This window comes from Sardina pilchardus, chromosome 20 (genome assembly GCF_963854185.1).
Source record: "Sardina pilchardus chromosome 20, fSarPil1.1, whole genome shotgun sequence".
NCBI lineage: Eukaryota > Metazoa > Chordata > Actinopteri > Clupeiformes > Clupeidae > Sardina > Sardina pilchardus.
This window is the reverse complement of record NC_085013.1, coordinates 8511-32360: the sequence shown is the minus strand read 5'-3', so window position 1 is coordinate 32360 and position 23850 is coordinate 8511.

Sequence of the window (23850 nt, the reverse complement as noted above, 5' to 3'; positions counted from 1 at the left end):
CTTCACTTTTCCTTCATAGCTTGAAATTGGAAGGTCTTAGAAGCTTGAAACCAAGCGCATACAACACAAAGGGCCTCAATGAGCTACTGGCCGCTCACTGGTGGCTCCAGCGCACGCGGTTCAGTCGCATCATTCACTCTGATGTGGTGTTCATGAAGTTGGGTGTTGAGGTGCATGTACTGCATTGTGACAGAAAGTCACTTTACAACATCTTACAAGCCCAAAGTGGATTTTGAAAAAAGTTTCCACGAGCGCATGTTTTGGCCGTCTCAGCCAACTGTCATGAAATATGAAAAGTAAACGTGTCTTCACTTTTCCTTCATAGCTTGAAATTGGAAGGTCTTAGAAGCTTGAAACCAAGCGCATACAACACAAAGGGCCTCAATGAGCTACTGGCCGCTCACTGGTGGCTCCAGCGCACGCGGTTCAGTCGCATCATTCACTCTGATGTGGTGTTCATGAAGTTGGGTGTTGAGGTGCATGTACTGCATTGTGACAGAAAGTCACTTTACAACATCTTACAAGCCCAAAGTGGATTTTGAAAAAAGTTTCCACGAGCGCATGTTTTGGCCGTCTCAGCCAACTGTCATGAAATATGAAAAGTAAACGTGTCTTCACTTTTCCTTCATAGCTTGAAATTGGAAGGTCTTACAAGCTTGAAACCAAGCGCATACAACACAAAGGGCCTCAATGAGCTACTGGCCGCTCACTGGTGGCTCCAGCGCACGCGGTTCAGTCGCATCATTCACTCTGATGTGGTGTTCATGAAGTTGGGTGTTGAGGTGCATGTACTGCATTGTGACAGAAAGTCACTTTACAACATCTTACAAGCCCAAAGTGGATTTTGAAAAAAGTTTCCACGAGCGCATGTTTTGGCCGTCTCAGCCAACTGTCATGAAATATGAAAAGTAAACGTGTCTTCACTTTTCCTTCATAGCTTGAAATTGGAAGGTCTTAGAAGCTTGAAACCAAGCGCATACAACACAAAGGGCCTCAATGAGCTACTGGCCGCTCACTGGTGGCTCCAGCGCACGCGGTTCAGTCGCATCATTCACTCTGATGTGGTGTTCATGAAGTTGGGTGTTGAGGTGCATGTACTGCATTGTGACAGAAAGTCACTTTACAACATCTTACAAGCCCAAAGTGGATTTTGAAAAAAGTTTCCACGAGCGCATGTTTTGGCCGTCTCAGCCAACTGTCATGAAATATGAAAAGTAAACGTGTCTTCACTTTTCCTTCATAGCTTGAAATTGGAAGGTCTTAGAAGCTTGAAACCAAGCGCATACAACACAAAGGGCCTCAATGAGCTACTGGCCGCTCACTGGTGGCTCCAGCGCACGCGGTTCAGTCGCATCATTCACTCTGATGTGGTGTTCATGAAGTTGGGTGTTGAGGTGCATGTACTGCATTGTGACAGAAAGTCACTTTACAACATCTTACAAGCCCAAAGTGGATTTTGAAAAAAGTTTCCACGAGCGCATGTTTTGGCCGTCTCAGCCAACTGTCATGAAATATGAAAAGTAAACGTGTCTTCACTTTTCCTTCATAGCTTGAAATTGGAAGGTCTTAGAAGCTTGAAACCAAGCGCATACAACACAAAGGGCCTCAATGAGCTACTGGCCGCTCACTGGTGGCTCCAGCGCACGCGGTTCAGTCGCATCATTCACTCTGATGTGGTGTTCATGAAGTTGGGTGTTGAGGTGCATGTACTGCATTGTGACAGAAAGTCACTTTACAACATCTTACAAGCCCAAAGTGGATTTTGAAAAAAGTTTCCACGAGCGCATGTTTTGGCCGTCTCAGCCAACTGTCATGAAATATGAAAAGTAAACGTGTCTTCACTTTTCCTTCATAGCTTGAAATTGGAAGGTCTTAGAAGCTTGAAACCAAGCGCATACAACACAAAGGGCCTCAATGAGCTACTGGCCGCTCACTGGTGGCTCCAGCGCACGCGGTTCAGTCGCATCATTCACTCTGATGTGGTGTTCATGAAGTTGGGTGTTGAGGTGCATGTACTGCATTGTGACAGAAAGTCACTTTACAACATCTTACAAGCCCAAAGTGGATTTTGAAAAAAGTTTCCACGAGCGCATGTTTTGGCCGTCTCAGCCAACTGTCATGAAATATGAAAAGTAAACGTGTCTTCACTTTTCCTTCATAGCTTGAAATTGGAAGGTCTTAGAAGCTTGAAACCAAGCGCATACAACACAAAGGGCCTCAATGAGCTACTGGCCGCTCACTGGTGGCTCCAGCGCACGCGGTTCAGTCGCATCATTCACTCTGATGTGGTGTTCATGAAGTTGGGTGTTGAGGTGCATGTACTGCATTGTGACAGAAAGTCACTTTACAACATCTTACAAGCCCAAAGTGGATTTTGAAAAAAGTTTCCACGAGCGCATGTTTTGGCCGTCTCAGCCAACTGTCATGAAATATGAAAAGTAAACGTGTCTTCACCTTTCCTTCATAGCTTGAAATTGGAAGGTCTTAGAAGCTTGAAACCAAGCGCATACAACACAAAGGGCCTCAATGAGCTACTGGCCGCTCACTGGTGGCTCCAGCGCACGCGGTTCAGTCGCATCATTCACTCTGATGTGGTGTTCATGAAGTTGGGTGTTGAGGTGCATGTACTGCATTGTGACAGAAAGTCACTTTACAACATCTTACAAGCCCAAAGTGGATTTTGAAAAAAGTTTCCACGAGCGCATGTTTTGGCCGTCTCAGCCAACTGTCATGAAATATGAAAAGTAAACGTGTCTTCACTTTTCCTTCATAGCTTGAAATTGGAAGGTCTTAGAAGCTTGAAACCAAGCGCATACAACACAAAGGGCCTCAATGAGCTACTGGCCGCTCACTGGTGGCTCCAGCGCACGCGGTTCAGTCGCATCATTCACTCTGATGTGGTGTTCATGAAGTTGGGTGTTGAGGTGCATGTACTGCATTGTGACAGAAAGTCACTTTACAACATCTTACAAGCCCAAAGTGGATTTTGAAAAAAGTTTCCACGAGCGCATGTTTTGGCCGTCTCAGCCAACTGTCATGAAATATGAAAAGTAAACGTGTCTTCACCTTTCCTTCATAGCTTGAAATTGGAAGGTCTTAGAAGCTTGAAACCAAGCGCATACAACACAAAGGGCCTCAATGAGCTACTGGCCGCTCACTGGTGGCTCCAGCGCACGCGGTTCAGTCGCATCATTCACTCTGATGTGGTGTTCATGAAGTTGGGTGTTGAGGTGCATGTACTGCATTGTGACAGAAAGTCACTTTACAACGTCTTACAAGCCCAAAGTGGATTTTGAAAAAAGTTTCCACGAGCGCATGTTTTGGCCGTCTCAGCCAACTGTCATGAAATATGAAAAGTAAACGTGTCTTCACTTTTCCTTCATAGCTTGAAATTGGAAGGTCTTAGAAGCTTGAAACCAAGCGCATACAACACAAAGGGCCTCAATGAGCTACTGGCCGCTCACTGGTGGCTCCAGCGCACGCGGTTCAGTCGCATCATTCACTCTGATGTGGTGTTCATGAAGTTGGGTGTTGAGGTGCATGTACTGCATTGTGACAGAAAGTCACTTTACAACATCTTACAAGCCCAAAGTGGATTTTGAAAAAAGTTTCCACGAGCGCATGTTTTGGCCGTCTCAGCCAACTGTCATGAAATATGAAAAGTAAACGTGTCTTCACTTTTCCTTCATAGCTTGAAATTGGAAGGTCTTAGAAGCTTGAAACCAAGCGCATACAACACAAAGGGCCTCAATGAGCTACTGGCCGCTCACTGGTGGCTCCAGCGCACGCGGTTCAGTCGCATCATTCACTCTGATGTGGTGTTCATGAAGTTGGGTGTTGAGGTGCATGTACTGCATTGTGACAGAAAGTCACTTTACAACATCTTACAAGCCCAAAGTGGATTTTGAAAAAAGTTTCCACGAGCGCATGTTTTGGCCGTCTCAGCCAACTGTCATGAAATATGAAAAGTAAACGTGTCTTCACTTTTCCTTCATAGCTTGAAATTGGAAGGTCTTAGAAGCTTGAAACCAAGCGCATACAACACAAAGGGCCTCAATGAGCTACTGGCCGCTCACTGGTGGCTCCAGCGCACGCGGTTCAGTCGCATCATTCACTCTGATGTGGTGTTCATGAAGTTGGGTGTTGAGGTGCATGTACTGCATTGTGACAGAAAGTCACTTTACAACATCTTACAAGCCCAAAGTGGATTTTGAAAAAAGTTTCCACGAGCGCATGTTTTGGCCGTCTCAGCCAACTGTCATGAAATATGAAAAGTAAACGTGTCTTCACTTTTCCTTCATAGCTTGAAATTGGAAGGTCTTAGAAGCTTGAAACCAAGCGCATACAACACAAAGGGCCTCAATGAGCTACTGGCCGCTCACTGGTGGCTCCAGCGCACGCGGTTCAGTCGCATCATTCACTCTGATGTGGTGTTCATGAAGTTGGGTGTTGAGGTGCATGTACTGCATTGTGACAGAAAGTCACTTTACAACATCTTACAAGCCCAAAGTGGATTTTGAAAAAAGTTTCCACGAGCGCATGTTTTGGCCGTCTCAGCCAACTGTCATGAAATATGAAAAGTAAACGTGTCTTCACTTTTCCTTCATAGCTTGAAATTGGAAGGTCTTAGAAGCTTGAAACCAAGCGCATACAACACAAAGGGCCTCAATGAGCTACTGGCCGCTCACTGGTGGCTCCAGCGCACGCGGTTCAGTCGCATCATTCACTCTGATGTGGTGTTCATGAAGTTGGGTGTTGAGGTGCATGTACTGCATTGTGACAGAAAGTCACTTTACAACGTCTTACAAGCCCAAAGTGGATTTTGAAAAAAGTTTCCACGAGCGCATGTTTTGGCCGTCTCAGCCAACTGTCATGAAATATGAAAAGTAAACGTGTCTTCACTTTTCCTTCATAGCTTGAAATTGGAAGGTCTTAGAAGCTTGAAACCAAGCGCATACAACACAAAGGGCCTCAATGAGCTACTGGCCGCTCACTGGTGGCTCCAGCGCACGCGGTTCAGTCGCATCATTCACTCTGATGTGGTGTTCATGAAGTTGGGTGTTGAGGTGCATGTACTGCATTGTGACAGAAAGTCACTTTACAACATCTTACAAGCCCAAAGTGGATTTTGAAAAAAGTTTCCACGAGCGCATGTTTTGGCCGTCTCAGCCAACTGTCATGAAATATGAAAAGTAAACGTGTCTTCACTTTTCCTTCATAGCTTGAAATTGGAAGGTCTTAGAAGCTTGAAACCAAGCGCATACAACACAAAGGGCCTCAATGAGCTACTGGCCGCTCACTGGTGGCTCCAGCGCACGCGGTTCAGTCGCATCATTCACTCTGATGTGGTGTTCATGAAGTTGGGTGTTGAGGTGCATGTACTGCATTGTGACAGAAAGTCACTTTACAACATCTTACAAGCCCAAAGTGGATTTTGAAAAAAGTTTCCACGAGCGCATGTTTTGGCCGTCTCAGCCAACTGTCATGAAATATGAAAAGTAAACGTGTCTTCACTTTTCCTTCATAGCTTGAAATTGGAAGGTCTTAGAAGCTTGAAACCAAGCGCATACAACACAAAGGGCCTCAATGAGCTACTGGCCGCTCACTGGTGGCTCCAGCGCACGCGGTTCAGTCGCATCATTCACTCTGATGTGGTGTTCATGAAGTTGGGTGTTGAGGTGCATGTACTGCATTGTGACAGAAAGTCACTTTACAACATCTTACAAGCCCAAAGTGGATTTTGAAAAAAGTTTCCACGAGCGCATGTTTTGGCCGTCTCAGCCAACTGTCATGAAATATGAAAAGTAAACGTGTCTTCACTTTTCCTTCATAGCTTGAAATTGGAAGGTCTTAGAAGCTTGAAACCAAGCGCATACAACACAAAGGGCCTCAATGAGCTACTGGCCGCTCACTGGTGGCTCCAGCGCACGCGGTTCAGTCGCATCATTCACTCTGATGTGGTGTTCATGAAGTTGGGTGTTGAGGTGCATGTACTGCATTGTGACAGAAAGTCACTTTACAACATCTTACAAGCCCAAAGTGGATTTTGAAAAAAGTTTCCACGAGCGCATGTTTTGGCCGTCTCAGCCAACTGTCATGAAATATGAAAAGTAAACGTGTCTTCACTTTTCCTTCATAGCTTGAAATTGGAAGGTCTTAGAAGCTTGAAACCAAGCGCATACAACACAAAGGGCCTCAATGAGCTACTGGCCGCTCACTGGTGGCTCCAGCGCACGCGGTTCAGTCGCATCATTCACTCTGATGTGGTGTTCATGAAGTTGGGTGTTGAGGTGCATGTACTGCATTGTGACAGAAAGTCACTTTACAACATCTTACAAGCCCAAAGTGGATTTTGAAAAAAGTTTCCACGAGCGCATGTTTTGGCCGTCTCAGCCAACTGTCATGAAATATGAAAAGTAAACGTGTCTTCACTTTTCCTTCATAGCTTGAAATTGGAAGGTCTTAGAAGCTTGAAACCAAGCGCATACAACACAAAGGGCCTCAATGAGCTACTGGCCGCTCACTGGTGGCTCCAGCGCACGCGGTTCAGTCGCATCATTCACTCTGATGTGGTGTTCATGAAGTTGGGTGTTGAGGTGCATGTACTGCATTGTGACAGAAAGTCACTTTACAACATCTTACAAGCCCAAAGTGGATTTTGAAAAAAGTTTCCACGAGCGCATGTTTTGGCCGTCTCAGCCAACTGTCATGAAATATGAAAAGTAAACGTGTCTTCACTTTTCCTTCATAGCTTGAAATTGGAAGGTCTTAGAAGCTTGAAACCAAGCGCATACAACACAAAGGGCCTCAATGAGCTACTGGCCGCTCACTGGTGGCTCCAGCACACGCGGTTCAGTCGCATCATTCACTCTGATGTGGTGTTCATGAAGTTGGGTGTTGAGGTGCATGTACTGCATTGTGACAGAAAGTCACTTTACAACATCTTACAAGCCCAAAGTGGATTTTGAAAAAAGTTTCCACGAGCGCATGTTTTGGCCGTCTCAGCCAACTGTCATGAAATATGAAAAGTAAACGTGTCTTCACTTTTCCTTCATAGCTTGAAATTGGAAGGTCTTAGAAGCTTGAAACCAAGCGCATACAACACAAAGGGCCTCAATGAGCTACTGGCCGCTCACTGGTGGCTCCAGCGCACGCGGTTCAGTCGCATCATTCACTCTGATGTGGTGTTCATGAAGTTGGGTGTTGAGGTGCATGTACTGCATTGTGACAGAAAGTCACTTTACAACATCTTACAAGCCCAAAGTGGATTTTGAAAAAAGTTTCCACGAGCGCATGTTTTGGCCGTCTCAGCCAACTGTCATGAAATATGAAAAGTAAACGTGTCTTCACTTTTCCTTCATAGCTTGAAATTGGAAGGTCTTAGAAGCTTGAAACCAAGCGCATACAACACAAAGGGCCTCAATGAGCTACTGGCCGCTCACTGGTGGCTCCAGCGCACGCGGTTCAGTCGCATCATTCACTCTGATGTGGTGTTCATGAAGTTGGGTGTTGAGGTGCATGTACTGCATTGTGACAGAAAGTCACTTTACAACATCTTACAAGCCCAAAGTGGATTTTGAAAAAAGTTTCCACGAGCGCATGTTTTGGCCGTCTCAGCCAACTGTCATGAAATATGAAAAGTAAACGTGTCTTCACTTTTCCTTCATAGCTTGAAATTGGAAGGTCTTAGAAGCTTGAAACCAAGCGCATACAACACAAAGGGCCTCAATGAGCTACTGGCCGCTCACTGGTGGCTCCAGCGCACGCGGTTCAGTCGCATCATTCACTCTGATGTGGTGTTCATGAAGTTGGGTGTTGAGGTGCATGTACTGCATTGTGACAGAAAGTCACTTTACAACATCTTACAAGCCCAAAGTGGATTTTGAAAAAAGTTTCCACGAGCGCATGTTTTGGCCGTCTCAGCCAACTGTCATGAAATATGAAAAGTAAACGTGTCTTCACTTTTCCTTCATAGCTTGAAATTGGAAGGTCTTAGAAGCTTGAAACCAAGCGCATACAACACAAAGGGCCTCAATGAGCTACTGGCCGCTCACTGGTGGCTCCGGCGCACGCGGTTCAGTCGCATCATTCACTCTGATGTGGTGTTCATGAAGTTGGGTGTTGAGGTGCATGTACTGCATTGTGACAGAAAGTCACTTTACAACATCTTACAAGCCCAAAGTGGATTTTGAAAAAAGTTTCCACGAGCGCATGTTTTGGCCGTCTCAGCCAACTGTCATGAAATATGAAAAGTAAACGTGTCTTCACTTTTCCTTCATAGCTTGAAATTGGAAGGTCTTAGAAGCTTGAAACCAAGCGCATACAACACAAAGGGCCTCAATGAGCTACTGGCCGCTCACTGCTGGCTCCAGCGCACGCGGTTCAGTCGCATCATTCACTCTGATGTGGTGTTCATGAAGTTGGGTGTTGAGGTGCATGTACTGCATTGTGACAGAAAGTCACTTTACAACATCTTACAAGCCCAAAGTGGATTTTGAAAAAAGTTTCCACGAGCGCATGTTTTGGCCGTCTCAGCCAACTGTCATGAAATATGAAAAGTAAACGTGTCTTCACTTTTCCTTCATAGCTTGAAATGGGAAGGTCTTAGAAGCTTGAAACCAAGCGCATACAACACAAAGGGCCTCAATGAGCTACTGGCCGCTCACTGGTGGCTCCAGCACACGCGGTTCAGTCGCATCATTCACTCTGATGTGGTGTTCATGAAGTTGGGTGTTGAGGTGCATGTACTGCATTGTGACAGAAAGTCACTTTACAACATCTTACAAGCCCAAAGTGGATTTTGAAAAAAGTTTCCACGAGCGCATGTTTTGGCCGTCTCAGCCAACTGTCATGAAATATGAAAAGTAAACGTGTCTTCACTTTTCCTTCATAGCTTGAAATTGGAAGGTCTTAGAAGCTTGAAACCAAGCGCATACAACACAAAGGGCCTCAATGAGCTACTGGCCGCTCACTGGTGGCTCCAGCGCACGCGGTTCAGTCGCATCATTCACTCTGATGTGGTGTTCATGAAGTTGGGTGTTGAGGTGCATGTACTGCATTGTGACAGAAAGTCACTTTACAACATCTTACAAGCCCAAAGTGGATTTTGAAAAAAGTTTCCACGAGCGCATGTTTTGGCCGTCTCAGCCAACTGTCATGAAATATGAAAAGTAAACGTGTCTTCACTTTTCCTTCATAGCTTGAAATTGGAAGGTCTTAGAAGCTTGAAACCAAGCGCATACAACACAAAGGGCCTCAATGAGCTACTGGCCGCTCACTGGTGGCTCCAGCGCACGCGGTTCAGTCGCATCATTCACTCTGATGTGGTGTTCATGAAGATGGGTGTTGAGGTGCATGTACTGCATTGTGACAGAAAGTCACTTTACAACATCTTACAAGCCCAAAGTGGATTTTGAAAAAAGTTTCCACGAGCGCATGTTTTGGCCGTCTCAGCCAACTGTCATGAAATATGAAAAGTAAACGTGTCTTCACTTTTCCTTCATAGCTTGAAATTGGAAGGTCTTAGAAGCTTGAAACCAAGCGCATACAACACAAAGGGCCTCAATGAGCTACTGGCCGCTCACTGGTGGCTCCGGCGCACGCGGTTCAGTCGCATCATTCACTCTGATGTGGTGTTCATGAAGTTGGGTGTTGAGGTGCATGTACTGCATTGTGACAGAAAGTCACTTTACAACATCTTACAAGCCCAAAGTGGATTTTGAAAAAAGTTTCCACGAGCGCATGTTTTGGCCGTCTCAGCCAACTGTCATGAAATATGAAAAGTAAACGTGTCTTCACTTTTCCTTCATAGCTTGAAATTGGAAGGTCTTAGAAGCTTGAAACCAAGCGCATACAACACAAAGGGCCTCAATGAGCTACTGGCCGCTCACTGCTGGCTCCAGCGCACGCGGTTCAGTCGCATCATTCACTCTGATGTGGTGTTCATGAAGTTGGGTGTTGAGGTGCATGTACTGCATTGTGACAGAAAGTCACTTTACAACATCTTACAAGCCCAAAGTGGATTTTGAAAAAAGTTTCCACGAGCGCATGTTTTGGCCGTCTCAGCCAACTGTCATGAAATATGAAAAGTAAACGTGTCTTCACTTTTCCTTCATAGCTTGAAATGGGAAGGTCTTAGAAGCTTGAAACCAAGCGCATACAACACAAAGGGCCTCAATGAGCTACTGGCCGCTCACTGGTGGCTCCAGCACACGCGGTTCAGTCGCATCATTCACTCTGATGTGGTGTTCATGAAGTTGGGTGTTGAGGTGCATGTACTGCATTGTGACAGAAAGTCACTTTACAACATCTTACAAGCCCAAAGTGGATTTTGAAAAAAGTTTCCACGAGCGCATGTTTTGGCCGTCTCAGCCAACTGTCATGAAATATGAAAAGTAAACGTGTCTTCACTTTTCCTTCATAGCTTGAAATTGGAAGGTCTTAGAAGCTTGAAACCAAGCGCATACAACACAAAGGGCCTCAATGAGCTACTGGCCGCTCACTGGTGGCTCCAGCGCACGCGGTTCAGTCGCATCATTCACTCTGATGTGGTGTTCATGAAGTTGGGTGTTGAGGTGCATGTACTGCATTGTGACAGAAAGTCACTTTACAACATCTTACAAGCCCAAAGTGGATTTTGAAAAAAGTTTCCACGAGCGCATGTTTTGGCCGTCTCAGCCAACTGTCATGAAATATGAAAAGTAAACGTGTCTTCACTTTTCCTTCATAGCTTGAAATTGGAAGGTCTTAGAAGCTTGAAACCAAGCGCATACAACACAAAGGGCCTCAATGAGCTACTGGCCGCTCACTGGTGGCTCCAGCGCACGCGGTTCAGTCGCATCATTCACTCTGATGTGGTGTTCATGAAGTTGGGTGTTGAGGTGCATGTACTGCATTGTGACAGAAAGTCACTTTACAACATCTTACAAGCCCAAAGTGGATTTTGAAAAAAGTTTCCACGAGCGCATGTTTTGGCCGTCTCAGCCAACTGTCATGAAATATGAAAAGTAAACGTGTCTTCACTTTTCCTTCATAGCTTGAAATTGGAAGGTCTTAGAAGCTTGAAACCAAGCGCATACAACACAAAGGGCCTCAATGAGCTACTGGCCGCTCACTGGTGGCTCCGGCGCACGCGGTTCAGTCGCATCATTCACTCTGATGTGGTGTTCATGAAGTTGGGTGTTGAGGTGCATGTACTGCATTGTGACAGAAAGTCACTTTACAACATCTTACAAGCCCAAAGTGGATTTTGAAAAAAGTTTCCACGAGCGCATGTTTTGGCCGTCTCAGCCAACTGTCATGAAATATGAAAAGTAAACGTGTCTTCACTTTTCCTTCATAGCTTGAAATTGGAAGGTCTTAGAAGCTTGAAACCAAGCGCATACAACACAAAGGGCCTCAATGAGCTACTGGCCGCTCACTGGTGGCTCCAGCGCACGCGGTTCAGTCGCATCATTCACTCTGATGTGGTGTTCATGAAGTTGGGTGTTGAGGTGCATGTACTGCATTGTGACAGAAAGTCACTTTACAACATCTTACAAGCCCAAAGTGGATTTTGAAAAAAGTTTCCACGAGCGCATGTTTTGGCCGTCTCAGCCAACTGTCATGAAATATGAAAAGTAAACGTGTCTTCACTTTTCCTTCATAGCTTGAAATTGGAAGGTCTTAGAAGCTTGAAACCAAGCGCATACAACACAAAGGGCCTCAATGAGCTACTGGCCGCTCACTGGTGGCTCCAGCGCACGCGGTTCAGTCGCATCATTCACTCTGATGTGGTGTTCATGAAGTTGGGTGTTGAGGTGCATGTACTGCATTGTGACAGAAAGTCACTTTACAACATCTTACAAGCCCAAAGTGGATTTTGAAAAAAGTTTCCACGAGCGCATGTTTTGGCCGTCTCAGCCAACTGTCATGAAATATGAAAAGTAAACGTGTCTTCACTTTTCCTTCATAGCTTGAAATTGGAAGGTCTTAGAAGCTTGAAACCAAGCGCATACAACACAAAGGGCCTCAATGAGCTACTGGCCGCTCACTGGTGGCTCCAGCGCACGCGGTTCAGTCGCATCATTCACTCTGATGTGGTGTTCATGAAGTTGGGTGTTGAGGTGCATGTACTGCATTGTGACAGAAAGTCACTTTACAACATCTTATAAGCCCAAAGTGGATTTTGAAAAAAGTTTCCACGAGCGCATGTTTTGGCCGTCTCAGCCAACTGTCATGAAATATGAAAAGTAAACGTGTCTTCACTTTTCCTTCATAGCTTGAAATTGGCAGGTCTTAGAAGCTTGAAACCAAGCGCATACAACACAAAGGGCCTCAATGAGCTACTGGCCGCTCACTGGTGGCTCCAGCGCACGCGGTTCAGTCGCATCATTCACTCTGATGTGGTGTTCATGAAGTTGGGTGTTGAGGTGCATGTACTGCATTGTGACAGAAAGTCACTTTACAACATCTTACAAGCCCAAAGTGGATTTTGAAAAAAGTTTCCACGAGCGCATGTTTTGGCCGTCTCAGCCAACTGTCATGAAATATGAAAAGTAAACGTGTCTTCACTTTTCCTTCATAGCTTGAAATTGGAAGGTCTTAGAAGCTTGAAACCAAGCGCATACAACACAAAGGGCCTCAATGAGCTACTGGCCGCTCACTGGTGGCTCCAGCGCACGCGGTTCAGTCGCATCATTCACTCTGATGTGGTGTTCATGAAGTTGGGTGTTGAGGTGCATGTACTGCATTGTGACAGAAAGTCACTTTACAACATCTTACAAGCCCAAAGTGGATTTTGAAAAAAGTTTCCACGAGCGCATGTTTTGGCCGTCTCAGCCAACTGTCATGAAATATGAAAAGTAAACGTGTCTTCACTTTTCCTTCATAGCTTGAAATTGGAAGGTCTTAGAAGCTTGAAACCAAGCGCATACAACACAAAGGGCCTCAATGAGCTACTGGCCGCTCACTGGTGGCTCCGGCGCACGCGGTTCAGTCGCATCATTCACTCTGATGTGGTGTTCATGAAGTTGGGTGTTGAGGTGCATGTACTGCATTGTGACAGAAAGTCACTTTACAACATCTTACAAGCCCAAAGTGGATTTTGAAAAAAGTTTCCACGAGCGCATGTTTTGGCCGTCTCAGCCAACTGTCATGAAATATGAAAAGTAAACGTGTCTTCACTTTTCCTTCATAGCTTGAAATTGGAAGGTCTTAGAAGCTTGAAACCAAGCGCATACAACACAAAGGGCCTCAATGAGCTACTGGCCGCTCACTGGTGGCTCCAGCGCACGCGGTTCAGTCGCATCATTCACTCTGATGTGGTGTTCATGAAGTTGGGTGTTGAGGTGCATGTACTGCATTGTGACAGAAAGTCACTTTACAACATCTTACAAGCCCAAAGTGGATTTTGAAAAAAGTTTCCACGAGCGCATGTTTTGGCCGTCTCAGCCAACTGTCATGAAATATGAAAAGTAAACGTGTCTTCACTTTTCCTTCATAGCTTGAAATTGGCAGGTCTTAGAAGCTTGAAACCAAGCGCATACAACACAAAGGGCCTCAATGAGCTACTGGCCGCTCACTGGTGGCTCCAGCGCACGCGGTTCAGTCGCATCATTCACTCTGATGTGGTGTTCATGAAGTTGGGTGTTGAGGTGCATGTACTGCATTGTGACAGAAAGTCACTTTACAACATCTTACAAGCCCAAAGTGGATTTTGAAAAAAGTTTCCACGAGCGCATGTTTTGGCCGTCTCAGCCAACTGTCATGAAATATGAAAAGTAAACGTGTCTTCACTTTTCCTTCATAGCTTGAAATTGGAAGGTCTTAGAAGCTTGAAACCAAGCGCATACAACACAAAGGGCCTCAATGAGCTACTGGCCGCTCACTGGTGGCTCCAGCGCACGCGGTTCAGTCGCATCATTCACTCTGATGTGGTGTTCATGAAGTTGGGTGTTGAGGTGCATGTACTGCATTGTGACAGAAAGTCACTTTACAACATCTTACAAGCCCAAAGTGGATTTTGAAAAAAGTTTCCACGAGCGCATGTTTTGGCCGTCTCAGCCAACTGTCATGAAATATGAAAAGTAAACGTGTCTTCACTTTTCCTTCATAGCTTGAAATTGGAAGGTCTTAGAAGCTTGAAACCAAGCGCATACAACACAAAGGGCCTCAATGAGCTACTGGCCGCTCACTGGTGGCTCCAGCGCACGCGGTTCAGTCGCATCATTCACTCTGATGTGGTGTTCATGAAGTTGGGTGTTGAGGTGCATGTACTGCATTGTGACAGAAAGTCACTTTACAACATCTTACAAGCCCAAAGTGGATTTTGAAAAAAGTTTCCACGAGCGCATGTTTTGGCCGTCTCAGCCAACTGTCATGAAATATGAAAAGTAAACGTGTCTTCACTTTTCCTTCATAGCTTGAAATTGGCAGGTCTTAGAAGCTTGAAACCAAGCGCATACAACACAAAGGGCCTCAATGAGCTACTGGCCGCTCACTGGTGGCTCCAGCGCACGCGGTTCAGTCGCATCATTCACTCTGATGTGGTGTTCATGAAGTTGGGTGTTGAGGTGCATGTACTGCATTGTGACAGAAAGTCACTTTACAACATCTTACAAGCCCAAAGTGGATTTTGAAAAAAGTTTCCACGAGCGCATGTTTTGGCCGTCTCAGCCAACTGTCATGAAATATGAAAAGTAAACGTGTCTTCACTTTTCCTTCATAGCTTGAAATTGGAAGGTCTTAGAAGCTTGAAACCAAGCGCATACAACACAAAGGGCCTCAATGAGCTACTGGCCGCTCACTGGTGGCTCCAGCGCACGCGGTTCAGTCGCATCATTCACTCTGATGTGGTGTTCATGAAGTTGGGTGTTGAGGTGCATGTACTGCATTGTGACAGAAAGTCACTTTACAACATCTTACAAGCCCAAAGTGGATTTTGAAAAAAGTTTCCACGAGCGCATGTTTTGGCCGTCTCAGCCAACTGTCATGAAATATGAAAAGTAAACGTGTCTTCACTTTTCCTTCATAGCTTGAAATTGGAAGGTCTTAGAAGCTTGAAACCAAGCGCATACAACACAAAGGGCCTCAATGAGCTACTGGCCGCTCACTGGTGGCTCCGGCGCACGCGGTTCAGTCGCATCATTCACTCTGATGTGGTGTTCATGAAGTTGGGTGTTGAGGTGCATGTACTGCATTGTGACAGAAAGTCACTTTACAACATCTTACAAGCCCAAAGTGGATTTTGAAAAAAGTTTCCACGAGCGCATGTTTTGGCCGTCTCAGCCAACTGTCATGAAATATGAAAAGTAAACGTGTCTTCACTTTTCCTTCATAGCTTGAAATTGGAAGGTCTTAGAAGCTTGAAACCAAGCGCATACAACACAAAGGGCCTCAATGAGCTACTGGCCGCTCACTGGTGGCTCCAGCGCACGCGGTTCAGTCGCATCATTCACTCTGATGTGGTGTTCATGAAGTTGGGTGTTGAGGTGCATGTACTGCATTGTGACAGAAAGTCACTTTACAACATCTTACAAGCCCAAAGTGGATTTTGAAAAAAGTTTCCACGAGCGCATGTTTTGGCCGTCTCAGCCAACTGTCATGAAATATGAAAAGTAAACGTGTCTTCACTTTTCCTTCATAGCTTGAAATTGGCAGGTCTTAGAAGCTTGAAACCAAGCGCATACAACACAAAGGGCCTCAATGAGCTACTGGCCGCTCACTGGTGGCTCCAGCGCACGCGGTTCAGTCGCATCATTACAGTGCATGGAAATGCACTGTATTGATATTCCTTCGTTTTTTCTTTTTATTTTTATTTTTATTATTATTCTTCCAGGCCCTAATTTGACTCTAACCGCTTATCGTAGGAACTTGGTTCAAACTTTGTCACGTAGCTCTTGCATCAAATTTTCAGTCTATTTCTTTTCATATTTCTATGACTTTTACTTTTTGAGATATGAAATAAAAACTAAACTTAATTTTGCCATAGACTTAACATTGGCTTTGTGACATCATAATTAGCTTTCAAAGAAATAGAATGGAATCAACTTTGCCAGTGTTCTCTCACTGACTTCAGCAACTTCAATGGAACTTCTTCTCTGTGTGTCTCTCCATTGAACTGGATAGCTCACTTGTCATCCCCACTTTCTTTTGCTTCTTTTTCTTCACTTCCTCTCACTTTCTCTATCACTCTCTCTACTTCTCCCAATTTCAATAACTTTTTAAAACTATATTTAAAATAAAACTTTTTATAGCAAAGCAACCACTATAATTACTTAGTAACAACCTAGCAACCACTTCCATAATGACACCCTGGCAACCACCTTAGCAACCGACGTGGTTTCCCTAGCAACCAACGTGATTTCCCTAGCAACCAACCTAGTAACCACTTTTTATAGAATACTAACCACTTTCTTTAGCCTAGCAACACCTTAGTAATCACTTTAAGTACCCTAGCATAATCCTTGCAATGACTTTCCATGCACTGGTATTTCCTTCAGGAAATGCTTTTCTAGTTATTATTATTAGAGTGCATGAAAATGCACTCTACTGTTATCCGATTTATTCTTATTATTAGAGTGCATGAAAATGCACTCTACTGTTATCCGATTTATTAGAGTGCATGAAAATGCACTCTACTGTTATCCGATTTATTCTTATTATTTTTATTTTTCTTCTAACGTTTTTGTGCGTCCAATTCAGCTTCAACCGTTTAACGTAGAAACTTCGTTCAAACTGCGCTGCGTAGGTCTTACTTAGGTGACTTCAGCTTTGTATTTTTCAACTTTGAAAACTTAATCGTTGAATTTATATTAATTTTTTAAACCTTTTTTTCTCCCATAGACTTAACATTGGATTATGACATCATAATAGGGCAATTAGAATCTTATGCCAGGTGGCCAGCCCCACCTGCAGCAGCTCTCTCTCTCTCAGGCTTTAAGCATACAATCTCTCTGAAGACTACACATATCCTGTTAAACTGTTTCCTCTGTCCACAACTGTTTCAAAATAAAAGTCCTCACTGCAATAATACACTATTAAATCATTTAACCATTGAAACTACTCACCATCTAACTGTTCAACCATTCCAACTGTCAGTTATCATCAACTATGCCTCCAGTCAACTACATGAAACCTCCATGTACCTAGCAACCAACATAGCAACCATTAAAATTAAGCGTTTATGACTGTTTCCATAGCAACCAACATGATTTTACTACAGTAACTTCTTTATTCCTGATAGTGGCCACCATAGATACCCCATCAACAAATGTTTCAAAATAAAAGTCCTCACTAGCAAGTTAGCTAGTTAGCATGGTTAGCATTGTTAGCATTTTTAGCATTACTGCTAGAAATGGTTAGCTAAGTTAGCTAATCAACCTGGTTAGCATTGTTAGCATAGTTAGCATTGTTAGCATAGTTAGCATTTTTAACATAACTGTTAGAAATGATTAGCTAAGTTAGCTAATCAGCCTGGTTAGCATTGTTAGCATTTTTAACATAACTGCTAGAAATCATTAGTTCAGTTAGAACTAATGTTTAAGCTTTAAACTGTCTACCTTCACACTATCAGCTTTCTTTAAACTATGCAACCACCATGTTTACCCTAGCTACACCTTAGTAACTATATCTACATTATCTACTGTATCTTTACATTTTTGCATTTTCATGCACTCGTAATTTCCCTGGAATTACATTCTCTAGTTCTTATTACAGTGCATGAAAATGCACTGTACTGTTCTTCCTAGGCTTTTTATTATTCCACTTCTTCTTCTAACGCACGCAATTGAGCTTGAACCATTTAACGTAGAAACTTCATTCAAACTTTGTTACGTAGGTCTTACTTAGGACAGGTGTGCTATGACATTTCAACTTTGTCACTTTTATACTTTTTAAACTATAAATTAAAAACTATTACAATTTCCCCATAGACTTAACATTGCTCATTATGACATCACGGCAGCAATTAGAATGTTACCCCAGCTGGTCAGCCACCTGGGCACCAACTGTCAGTTTCTCTCAGGCTCCTCTCTGAAGACTACATATTCTGTTCCCCTGTATCCTCTGCGCACAACAGTATCAAAATAAGTCCTCCTAATTCCATCCAACTTTATATCCATTCGTCTTCTTCAAACCATTCACTCATCCACCCATTCTAAACAGTCTGCCTATCAACAACATCAATTAGACGCTCTACATTGAACTTTTAAACAATCTACTCTGTCTCAGGTTGGCTCTCTTAAGACTAGCCAGTTAAATTGATTACACCTGTATCTGTATCCACTACTCTCAGTAGAGAGCTGTGTCTCTCCATTCTACAAGAATATAAGGCACATTCCATCCAACATTCTATCCATTCATCTTCTTCAGACCATTCACTCATCCACCCATTAAACTGTCTATCAACATCTATTAAACAATCTGTCTATCAACATCCATTAAACTCTCTGTCTATCAACATTAATTAGACTATCTACATTCAACTTTTAAATTATTTACTCTGTCTCAGGCTTTAAGAGTACTCTGCCTCTCTTAAGACTAGCCAGTTAAATTGATTACACCTGTGTCAACTACTCTCAGAGAGCTGTATTAGTGTCTCTCTTAACAAGAATATAAGGCACATTCCATCCAACCTTCTATCCATTCATCTTCTTCAGACCATTCACTCATCCACCCATTAAACTGTCAATCAATATCTATTAAAGAATCTGCCTATCAACATCCATTAAACATTCTGTCTATCAACATTAATTAGACTATCTACTGTACATACAACTTTTAAAGTATTTACTGTGGGTCCCTCTCAAGCAGCGTTTATATGTGACCATTCACAGCGAAATCAGTCGTTTTGCGCACATCGTTATTTTGAGAAAATCAACAATAACAAACTTCCGGGTTAAAATGTTGAATTTCACGTTTTCGCATAATTCGGCTGTATACAGTCTACAGTTTCATATCGTGAACGCATTTCACTGAAAAACGTTTTGACTGTTAAACCCGGCGAAGATTCAACACATTTGCTGTCATTCCCGTTGTGCACGCGTCGCTTGAACAGGTGATTTCTCCTCTTCTGGCATATCGTGACAGGAGAACCATGTCAACTTTAGATGCGGTTATCTTAGCGATAGTTTGTGTAATACCCTCGATATACATATCGTTGGAAAGCTTAGTTTATGGCCGTTCACGTGAGCACAATAACTTAATTTACTAAATTTTACCGAAACGACTGGTTCCGCTTTACAGGGTCACATATGTCCTCCCTCGCTCCTCGATCCTCAATGATAAAGAAAGATAGAAGAAGGGCTAGACTATCCCATTGTTGCCGCTCCATCATTCTTTATGTAGATCAGTGAGGAGCGAGAGAGGACGCAAACGCTATGAGAGGCACCTTCTGTCTCAGGCTTTAAGCATACAATCTCATTAAGACTACAGATCCTGTTTCACTACTTACCCTGTCCACAACTGTTTCAAAATAAAGGTCCTCACTGCAATAATACACTATTAAATCATTTACCCATTGAAACTACTCAACTATTGAACTGTTCAACCATTCCAACTGTCAGTTATCATCCACTATGCCTCCAGTCAACTACATGAAACCTCCATGTACCTAGCAACCAACATAGCAACCATTAAAATTAAGTGTTTATGACCGTTTCCATAGCAACCAACATGATTATACTGCAGTAACTTCTTGTTTCCTGATAGTGGCCACCATGGATACCCTATCAACAAATGTTTCAAAATGAAAGTCCTCACTAGCTAGTTAACATGGTTAGCATTGTTAGCATAGTTAGCATTTTTAGCATAACTGCAAAAACTCATCAACTAAGTTAGCTAATCAACCTGGTTAGCATTGTTAGCAAATTTAGCATTGTTAGCATTTTTAGCATTACTGCTAGAAATCATCAGTTAAGTTAGCTAATCAACCTGGTTAGCATTGTTAGTAAAGTTAGCATTGCTAGCATAATAAGCATTTTTAACGTAACTGCTAGAAATCATTAGCTAAGTTAGCTAATCAACATTTTAACATGAATAGAAATCATTAGTTAAGTTAGAACTGGAACGTTTCATCTTTAAACTGTCTACCTTCACACTATCAACTCTCTGTAAACTATGCAACCACCATGTTTACCCTAGCTACACCTTAGTAACCATATCTACATTATCTATCTATTTTTGCATTTTCATGCACTGGTAATTCCTTGGAATTGCATTTCTAGTTATTGATATTTTTCTTCTAACGCTTTTTGTGCGTCTAATTGAGCTTCAACCGTTTGACGTAGAAACTTCATTCAAACTGCGCTGCGTAGGTCTTACTTAGGACACTTCAGCTATATATTTTTCAACTTTGTAACTTTTACACTTTTTGAACTATTAAATAAAAACTATTAAAAATTCCCCATAGACTTAACATTGGATTATGACATCATAATAGGGCAATTAGAATGTTATGCCAGGTGGCCAGCCCCACCTGCAGCAGCTCTGTCTCTCTCAGGCCTGAAGCATACAATCTCTCTGTGAAGACTACATATCCTAAACTGTTTCCTCTGTCCACAACTGTTTCAAAATAAAAGTCCTCACTGCAATAATACACTATTAAATCATTTAACCATTGAAACTACTCAACTATTTCACTGTTCAACCATTCAAACTGTCAGTTATCATCAACTATGCCTCCAGTCAACTATATGAAACCTCCATGGACCTAGCAACCAACATGGCAACCATTAAAATTAAGCGTTTAAGACAGTTTCCATAGCAACCAACATGATTTTACTACAGTAACTTCTTTATTCCTGATAGTGGCCACCATAGATACCCTATCAACAAATGTTTCAAAATAAAAGTCCTCACTAGCAAGGTAGCTAGTTAGCATATTAGCATTGTTAGCATTTTTAGCATAACTGCTAGAAATGATTAGCTAAGTTAGCTAATCAACTTGGTTAGCATTGTTAGCATTTTTAGCATAACTGTTAGAAATGATTAGCTAAGTTAGCTAATCAACCTGGTTAACATTGTTAGCATAGTAAGCATTGTTAGCATTTTTAGCAGAACTGCTAGAAATCCTTAGTTCAGTTAGAACTGTAATGTTTAAGCTTTAAACTGTCTACCTTCACACTATCAGCTTTCTTTAACCGATGCAACCACCATGTTTACCCTAGCTACACCTTAGTAACTATATCTACATTATCTACTGTATCTATACATTTTTGCATTTTCATGCACTCGTAATTTCCCTGGAATTACATTCTCTAGTTGATATTTTTCTTCTAACGCTTTTTGTGCGTCTAATTGAGCTTCAACCGTTTGACGTAGAAACTTCATTCAAACTGCGCTGCGTAGGTCTTACTTAGGACACTTCAGCTATATATTTTTCAACTTTGTAACTTTTACACTTTTTGAACTATTAAATAAAAACTATTAAAAATTCCCCATAGACTTAACATTGGATTATGACATCATAATAGGGCAATTAGAATGTTATGCCAGGTGGCCAGCCCCACCTGCAGCAGCTCTGTCTCTCTCAGGCTTGAAGCATACAATCTCTCTGTGAAGACTACATATCCTAAACTGTTTCCTCTGTCCACAACTGTTTCAAAATAAAAGTCCTCACTGCAATAATACACTATTAAATCATTTAACCATTGAAACTACTCAACTATTTCACTGTTCAACCATTCAAACTGTCAGTTATCATCAACTATGCCTCCAGTCAACTATATGAAACCTCCATGGACCTAGCAACCAACATGGCAACCATTAAAATTAAGCGTTTATGACAGTTTCCATAGCAACCAACATGATTTTACTACAGTAACTTCTTTATTCCTGATAGTGGCCACCATAGATACCCTATCAACAAATGTTTCAAAATAAAAGTCCTCACTAGCAAGGTAGCTAGTTAGCATATTAGCATTGTTAGCATTTTTAGCATAACTGCTAGAAATGATTAGCTAAGTAAGCTAATCAACCTGGTTAGCATTGTTAGCATTTTTAGCATAACTGTTAGAAATGATTAGCTAAGTTAGCTAATCAACCTGGTTAACATTGTTAGCATAGTAAGCATTGTTAGCATTTTTAGCAGAACTGCTAGAAATCCTTAGTTCAGTTAGAACTGTAATGTTTAAGCTTTAAACTGTCTACCTTCACACTATCAGCTTTCTTTAACCGATGCAACCACCATGTTTACCCTAGCTACACCTTAGTAACTATATCTACATTATCTACTGTATCTATACATTTTTGCATTTTCATGCACTCGTAATTTCCCTGGAATTACATTCTCTAGTTATTATTATTATTCTTCCAGGCCCTAATTTGACTTGAACCACTTATCATAGGAACTTGGTTCAAACTTTGTCACGTAACTCTTGCATCAAAGTTTCGGCCTATTACTTTTCATATTTCTATGACTTTTACTTTTTGAGATATTAGATAAAAACTAAACTTAATTTTGCCATAGACTTAACATTGGCTTTGTGACATCATAATTAGCTTTTAAAGAAATAGAATGGAATCAACTTTGCCAGTGTTCTCTCACTGACTTCAGCAACTTCAATGGAACTTCTTCTCTGTGTGTCTCTCCATTGAACTGGATAGCTCACTTGTCATCCCCACTTTCTTTTGCTTCTTTTTCTTCACTTCCTCTCACTTTCTCTATCACTCTCTCTATTTCTCCCAATTTCAATACATTTTTTAAACTATTGTTTAAAATAACACTTTTTATAGAAAGCAACCACTATAATAACTTAGTAACAACCTAGCAACCACTTCCATAATGACACCCTGGCAACCACCTTAGCAACGGACATGATTTCCCTAGCAACCAATGTGATTTCCCTAGCAACCAACCTAGTAACCACTTTTTATAGAATAGTAACCACTTTATTTAGCCTAGCAACATCTTAATAATCACTTTAAGTACCCTAGCATAATCCTTGCAATGACTTTCCATGCACTGGTATTTCCTTCAGGAAATGCTTTTCTAGTTCACTCTGATGTGGTGTTCATGAAGTTGGGTGTTGAGGTGCATGTACTGCATTGTGACAGAAAGTCACTTTACAACATCTTACAAGCCCAAAGTGGATTTTGAAAAAAGTTTCCACGAGCGCATGTTTTGGCCGTCTCAGCCAACTGTCATGAAATATGAAAAGTAAACGTGTCTTCACTTTTCCTTCATAGCTTGAAATTGGAAGGTCTTAGAAGCTTGAAACCAAGCGCATACAACACAAAGGGCCTCAATGAGCTACTGGCCGCTCACTGGTGGCTCCAGCGCACGCGGTTCAGTCGCATCATTCACTCTGATGTGGTGTTCATGAAGTTGGGTGTTGAGGTGCATGTACTGCATTGTGACAGAAAGTCACTTTACAACATCTTACAAGCCCAAAGTGGATTTTGAAAAAAGTTTCCACGAGCGCATGTTTTGGCCGTCTCAGCCAACTGTCATGAAATATGAAAAGTAAACGTGTCTTCACTTTTCCTTCATAGCTTGAAATTGGAAGGTCTTAGAAGCTTGAAACCAAGCGCATACAACACAAAGGGCCTCAATGAGCTACTGGCCGCTCACTGGTGGCTCCAGCGCACGCGGTTCAGTCGCATCATTCACTCTGATGTGGTGTTCATGAAGTTGGGTGTTGAGGTGCATGTACTGCATTGTGACAGAAAGTCACTTTACAACATCTTACAAGCCCAAAGTGGATTTTGAAAAAAGTTTCCACGAGCGCATGTTTTGGCCGTCTCAGCCAACTGTCATGAAATATGAAAAGTAAACGTGTCTTCACTTTTCCTTCATAGCTTGAAATTGGCAGGTCTTAGAAGCTTGAAACCAAGCGCATACAACACAAAGGGCCTCAATGAGCTACTGGC